The 7822-nt window shown below is 31.6% G+C and overlaps 1 protein-coding gene across 2 annotated transcripts in view; it reads right to left on the reverse strand.

Annotated features, from left to right (window-relative positions):
• Window positions 1-7421, reverse strand: part of LOC126887422 (aquaporin AQPAe.a-like) — a 214594-nt gene extending 207173 nt beyond the window's left edge. Inside the window, exon 1 of one of the 2 annotated variants that reach the window (XM_050654937.1) lies at window positions 7271-7421. The gene's annotated coding sequence lies outside the window, so the exon portion shown is untranslated. Of the gene's footprint in view, window positions 1-2664; window positions 2795-7270 lie in introns of those variants that run through there. The other variant, XM_050654939.1, reaches the window with a different exon arrangement.
• Between the last annotated feature and the right edge of the window lie 401 nt (window positions 7422-7822).

The raw sequence follows: 7822 nt of genomic DNA on the forward strand, positions 1-7822 counted from the left end.
AAACGAAACCGTTTTCTTTTTATTTTCTTTAAGACCAATAGTATACTTTATTAAATGTTAGCTCTTCTTCGTCAAATGCTAAATATTGTAGTTTCAAAGTCAAAAGACAGGAAAACTATGCATTTTTAGAGGATAACTTGTTTAAACTAATTTAGTTTTTTAGTAAAGTATTTAGTAACCCAAAAGAAAAGGGAAGAAATAAACCAAACGATATTTAGGTGCAAAAACGAAATAATAGAAACAGTCTCGACGTTTGAATACCTTGGAGTAATAATATCAGAGGATGGAAAGATAGATCAAGAAATCTCATACAGAGCGAAAAAAGCAAATAAGATCTACTATGCACTAAATAAAACAATATTTGGAAAGGAAGAAATAGATAAAGAAATAAAACTGAAGGTATACAACGCAATCTCTCTGCCAACTTTAATGTATGCAAGTGAGACATGGGTAAATAATGCAAAAATAGACAGTACAATAAACGCAGCGGAGATGAAGCAGCTAAGAAAAATAACAGGAAAAACGAAATTGGACAGAATAAGAAATGAAGATATTAGACAAAGACTGAAACAGGAATCGATAATAACCAAGATACAAAAAAGAAAATTAAAATGGTATGGACACATTAACAGAATGGACCAGGGAAGACTACCAAAGCAGGTGATGGAATCGAAAAGATATGGTAAAAGAAGAAAAGGGAGGCCAAGGAAGAGATGGATCGATCAGATTATAGAAATTGGACAGGAAAAAGGAAAAACACATCAACAAATGAAAGAGTTAGCAAAGGACCGCAAGAAATGGAAGAGATGGATAGAAGATGAATAAAACCTCCGACGCCCCTGAGGGGCATAAGGAGTTTCGAGAAAGAAGAAGAAGAAGAAGTAAAGTATTTAAAAATATCTATCTCCTGAAATAAAAAAGTAGTCTCTAGCTCAAAAATTAAGTGACTTATAATAAAAAGACTGTCAGTCCCTATTTTTTTCAGTTAAAAAGTGATCGGAAACTTCCCCCTACTCACCACCCTAATTAAAATTAGTCATTGACCTTATTTGGTCTTCTTTATTTATGTATTATTAATAGGTTCTAGAGGTTTGCCCGGCTTGTAATGATTAGTTTTAAAAAAATTGAGTTAAAAGCGAATAACGAATTTTTATAGTTTGGTAAAAATGCTTTTATCTTCACAATAAAAAGATTAGCATCAGAGATACGAAAAAATATTTAAATATAAAATTGTAGGTTGTTTAATTCCCAAGGACATGGTTGGAAAAAAAATGTTTACAGCAAAAATTGAGTGAGCTATTGACAATTAAAACTTGTAATAACATGCCAAAACCACCTTTACCAACCCTTCAAAGTCACCTATTTTTGCGACTGAGCGTTTTAAAAGTATTTAATATTAATAGCCTTATAGATCTTATAAAAAGCTACAAAATTATTTTTTGAAAACCTTTCTAGGATAGAAAATAAAAAAGGTAAAGGTTAAAAAAAATCAATATTTTTTTTAAAGAAAGGAGAAATCCAATTGGAAGCATAATAATGTAAGGTAGCGGTGTTTTTAGTCATTGGCCTTATTTATTCTTCTTTATTTATGCAGAAATAATTAATAGATTCCAGAACTTGACTTTCTTAGAATGATTAGTTTTAAAAAAACTATCGTTAAAAGCGGATAACGAATTTTTGTAGTTTGGTAGAAAATGCCATTTTCTTCAGAATAGAAAGATTAGCATCGGAGATACGAAAAAATGTTTAAATATGAAATTGCAGGTTATTTAATTCCCAAGAATTTGGTTTGAAATCATTTTTTTACGACATAAATTGAGTGAATCATAAATGAGTATGATATCGAAAAACATTGATATTTTCGATATAAAACTAACACATTCGATACCGAATAAATCGAAAACTATTAATTTTACCAAAAAAAATGTATAGAATATTTTTTGCTTAAAATTAATGTTTTTATCAACTTTTGCAGTCAAAATATAATAAAAAATTTCCACCCCCGAGATGGGGTGGCATTTTGATCCTTGGACTATCTACTACTTATTTTTAAATTTTCAAGCAAATCGATTCATTCTCTAAAAATTGCGAGGTGAAAAGCTTCGGTTCCTGGACTATAATATAACATTTATGTATTTTTTTAAAATATACCCTTTCTATAAAATATACGCTATACGAGCTGTATAATTGCACAATTACTTTTATTATAAAAGCTTAAAATGGTCTACAGGTAGTTAATGATTTCAATTCATGCGTGGATTTTTTATTCGCAAAAACTATTATCATATAATTGATATAAATATGTATCGGTTAGATTTTCATAACAAAGGTGTTGTTATTATTTCCAAAAAAAGGTACAAAAGTAGACTTAAATGTGTCCATATCCTGTGATTAAATTTTGCTAGTAATATTGGGGATTATACAGTGTGGATCATAAAACATAAATTAATTAAGTGTTGTGTAACTGAATTAAGGCACCTATACAGTTTTCATACTAATTTAGTGATGAAGGATGGGCATTATTTTGTAAAATCATTTTAAATGGGATAATATAGCACATAGACATAACATCTTATTATAAAGCCTAGATATTTGTGCGATAATTATTATTAATTAATATTAATAATCACTGTTAAAAATGATACAGGAGATATTATTACTGACCTAAAGAGGTGATTGTGCCACTGGACCAATTATATCCAACAACTATGCAATGACGAATGAGAAGAACTATTATTAGAAACCACCGAGGATACCGAACCACCAATATTTCGAGAAGAAGTCGTCTATGCCATTACAAACACAAATAAGAGTAAATCAACTAGACCAGATGATGTGCCCATCGAATTATTAAAAGTCATCGATGAAAGTGTTATTGATGTAATGAGTTGCACTATTTAATCTAATTTATCAGACTGCTAAAATTCCCAGACAGTGGCTGCAATCGACCTTTGTAGCAATTCTCAAAAAGTAATTAACTAGTTTTGATGGGAAATAAGCCACAGTTTTACTAAAAAAATGATGAAAACTAGTTAATTACTTTTTGAGAATTGCTAGTTAATTGAAAAAATGCCACAAGAAAATAGCTTCAGAACAACCTCAAAAAGTAAAGTGCAACAACCTACTCAGATCACAGAACAATATTTTTGAAAACCGTGGTGTAAACTCAGGTACACCACAGACAGTTCTGATGACTCTAAAAATAAGAAGCATGTCAACTGATGGTGGTGTTCCCTGAATTGAATTAAATCTAAAGCTGTATTTCCTTAGGTTATTTTACTGATATTTGAGTAATAGTCCAGGGCGCATCTGTTTTGAGATGGACGTTGAGAGGTGACTCAGATTTTTAGCAGAAATTGCTTGAAAATAACTCAAATAATAATATTTGCGTTATCCTCCCACTCAAAATGGTCCGGAACATCCGGTTTATCTTTTTTTGCCTAAAAGGCCCAGTTTTGGGCCAGCTGACACATCATTTGTTAATAAGCTTTGGAACACCTAAATAATAAAGAAAAAACAGCCATGCTAAAATGCTCCGGTCAAATTTGACACTATCTCCAGGGCTATAAGTTCCCCAGTTAATTAAATACAAACGCTGAATTCTTTTGAATTCAGCTAGCCCAAACTGAAAGAATTCCTTTGTATCCGTTTGGATACAGGTGGCCTAAATGATCAAAGTTATTTGTATCTGTAGATGTAAATGATACAACTGGCGTTTAACGTGTTAAAAAATCATGACAGCGTCCGCACGAGCCCATAACGCACCTTTGACCTTTACCGATTTTCGACGGATCACCACAGACGTATCTGTGCTACCACGGACGACCACTTCCCACGGTGCGAGGTGCGAGCTGGTCTGTGTCCGTCCGCGAAATTGCCGATCCTTGGAAGCCGTTGTTACTACTTACTACGGACCAGCACAGACGTCTGTGCTACCACGGACGATACACTTCCCACGTGTCCCGATCGTGGGAAGCCGCTATAATAAGGATTAAGCATTACATACAAAAAATATAAAAATTTTCTTATTTATCAATGCGCTGATTTAGGAGTGTCTAAAATAGATTTATTTTGCTCTCCTGAAAAGTACCACTTTTCACATTCGATAGTTGGAAATGGCAGGGACGATAGATTCGCCAATGGCCACTGTTTATCGGTCTGTTTGCTTTATAAATTTTAAAAAGCTCAGATTATAGATTGTCACTGGGAATTATAGATTGTCACTGAGGCTACTGTTATGAAAAAGGATTCTGCATTCCGCCCTAAAAGAGAATTTCCTCTTTTCTCTTTTGTCATAAGATTGGTTCTGGTTGAGTGTTCACTGATTTTAACGCGTAATGGTCTTGATGTTTCACCTAAATAAAAATGTTTGCATTCACAAAATATTTTAAAAATACAATTCTTTGTTTTCTTGTTCATTGTTAGGTCAAGTTGTCGAAATGTCAAGTTGTTGAAATGTTGAATTTATTTCCTACCGTTTTAAGTTTTTGTGACAATCCTTTTATGTAAATAAATTTTATGAAATGTCAAATAAACTCATTTTGAAGTAAAATTGTTGTTTATTCCAAGCAAAAATAGTAAATTATGTTAAATTAATGGCATTTGTCAAGCAAATCTAGAATCTGTGACGTATTCAGTTTGTTGTGATATAGAATATTAGATAATGCACAAAAAATTAGGTTGGAACTAACAAAATATTGTATAACTCCATATAATACGTTCTTTAAAGGTAAAATATTGCAAAACTTCTAAATTTTAAAGGACCGCTTGGATTGACATTAAATTTGACATACTCATAGCTAACAAGTCAAAGAAAAAAAGTGATATTGTGCCGATGTGTGCTTTTGCCCTAGGGGTGAGTTTCACCCCCTTTTGGGTGTGAAAAATATATGTTCCAAATAAGTCCGGAAATGGATAAAATGACTAATTCCAAGCAACTTTTGTTCTATAAAGTTTTTTCACCAAGTTAATACTTTTCGAGTTATTTGCGAGTGAATATGTTATTTTTTTTACAAAATAACCACGTTTTCAGACGGTTTTTCGCAAATAACTCAAAAAGTAAGTATTTGGTCGAAAAAAAATTCTTATCGAAAATATTGCACGTAAAAAAGTGAAAAACATGGAGTATATATTAGGTCACTATACCTAGTAGAAGAAGTGTTATATAGCTAATGAAAAATAGGTTCATATTCGTCAAATTCCAAATCGAATATTTTAACGTGCCATAACCAAAAAACGAAGCACTTTTTTGGGCAAAACTCATTTTTATTATTTTATTGCTTAAAAAATGCTTATTTTTGTTTTTTTTTAAAAAAAAATTTAGCGTTAAAAGTAAAGAAGTTACGCTCAAAATAATGTTGGTCCCTTTTTTCGGCAAGAAATCGGGAAAATCACCCCCTAATTAGCATTTCAAATGAACGTAATTGTTACCACTTCACAAGTTTTTTACTCGCGTATGTATTGACCATATATGATCTGTAAGTTTCATCGGTTCAAAGTCCTTATTTTTGAAAGAGCTGTAGTTAAAAGGGCTTGAACGAGTCACTTACCACGAGTGTATGCAAATTTAGAAACACCGAATCTTAACCAAATTTTGTCTTACAGAAAAACAAAAAAATACAAAATATTCAGAAAAGTAAAGCCGACTTTTTTTCTTGTTTAAGATTTTTGGTATCTCTAGCAATTTTTAAGTTAAATTAAAAAAAGCATTTTGTTCAAAATTAAAATTTTAAAAAATTTTACTTTAAAACTAAATTTCTTCAAAAATAAGCACTTTGAATCGATGAAACTTACAGATCATATACACACAACATAAGTAAAGTAACTTGTGACGCTATGTTGCTAATTGGGGGTGATCTTCCTGATTTTTTTTTTGCCAAAACAAAAGGGACCAACTTTATTTTGAGCGTAACTTGGTTACATTTGATGCTAGAAATTTTTTTTATAAAAACAAAAATAAAGCATTTTTTAAACACTTTAAAAAGGTTTTTCCCCAAGAATGCTTCATTATTTTTCGAATTTTTCGAATATGAACCTATTTTTCATTAGCTATAACTCTGCTTCTGCAAGGTATAGAGACCTAATATTACACCTTTTTTTCACTTTTTTATAGGCTATAGTTTTGCTAACAATATTTTTTTCGACAAAATGCCTACGTTTTGAGTTATTTGCGAAAAACCGTCTAAAAACGTGGTTATTTTGTTGAAAAATGAACATTTTCACTTGCAAACAACTCGAAAAGTATAGATTTGGTGAAAAAACTGTATAGAACAAAAGTTGCTTAAAATTAGTTAGTTTATCCATTTCGGGACTTATCTTGGACATATATTTTTTCACCCCCGAGATGGGATGAAACGCACCCCTAGGACAAAAGCACACATCGGCACTATATCACATTTTTTCTTTGACATGTTAGCTATACGTTTGCCAAATTTCATGTCAATCCAAGCGGTTCTTTCAAATTTAGAGCAAAAACCGAGAAAGAATGTACTAATAGTGTAATCTGTAATAAAAACATCAAATAAAAAACAAAAAGAAAGGTTAAACCAAACAATGGTACCAAGTATCATGACATACTATGCAGCAGGAAAAATTTGGATCATAAACAAAAAAATCAAAGGGCCACTCTGGCGACCTAATTGGAATATTGGAGAAGATGCTGTGGCCTAACCAGAAGAGACACAATATCAAATGAAGAGATAAGGAGAAGAATTAAAGTGGAAAAAGATACACTGTGGTATATAAATAAAAGAAGACTAAAACGGCATGGCCACGTACGCAGCAGGGCAAAACATACATGGATAAACAATGTTGTAAAATGGAGCCCAAAAGGAACAAGAAAGAGGTGACAACCAAAAAGATCATGGAAAAATGAAGTCAACGAATCCATGTCAAAGAAAGGACTGTAAGATCGTGAAAAATAGAAGTGCTGGCTGACGGAAGGTTATAAAATGACAATTTAATGCAAATTTAAATATGTATAAAAAATAAAATAAAAAATTTAACCCCAAAAAATAAAAATTTAAATAAAAAAATAAATATTATTTATTGTAAATATTGCCAAGCTGGACGATGTTGAGGCACCGATGCAGACAGTAATGAAAATGAAAGCGCATAATCTAACGGTATTTTTGAATAGGTAATTTCCATTTTTATAGATATTATAGGCAAGAAAGTGCATTAATTATTATTACAGAAATTATTTGTATTTTATTTGATTTAATGACAGCATAATCTTACTTAATCTAAAATCATAAATAATGGTACTCACTCGTTCTTCTTTCTCCTTTTGGTCGTCAAATCTGGCTTTAGTAGGTCACTTAAATGTTATTATTTGAGGCAAATATTGTTATTGACATTGACTATTAGAGAGCACCGGAGTGAATGAAGAAAGAGCCGGCTCGAGTAATGTTATATTCAATTCACAAAATGTACAATCACCTTGTGTACAGGGACGGCGAATATTTATCATTACAGTATACAGCATTTCCGTGGTGTATCAGACAGCAGAGTGTTTGTTTACTAATGGGGATTTTATTGCCTATTGTTTTTTACTATTATTATGTCATTTATGGAAAGAGAAATTTTAACAGTATAAAATATGAACATGAGATACGGTGATACCGTGTAATTTTCCGTGACACCACCGAATGGCGTGAAAATGTGGATTTGAGTTCATTTTACCCTCAACTTCACTTTTGGACTTATGCCGATGATGGCATCTTATTTTACTTGAAGGGAGAAAGTCACCACTTCTCGGCGGATGAAAAAATATACGATCAAAATAATTCCGAAATATATAAATTGACTAATTCTAAGCCAG

Source organism: Diabrotica virgifera, chromosome 6, assembly GCF_917563875.1.
Source record: "Diabrotica virgifera virgifera chromosome 6, PGI_DIABVI_V3a".
Lineage (NCBI taxonomy): Eukaryota > Metazoa > Arthropoda > Insecta > Coleoptera > Chrysomelidae > Diabrotica > Diabrotica virgifera.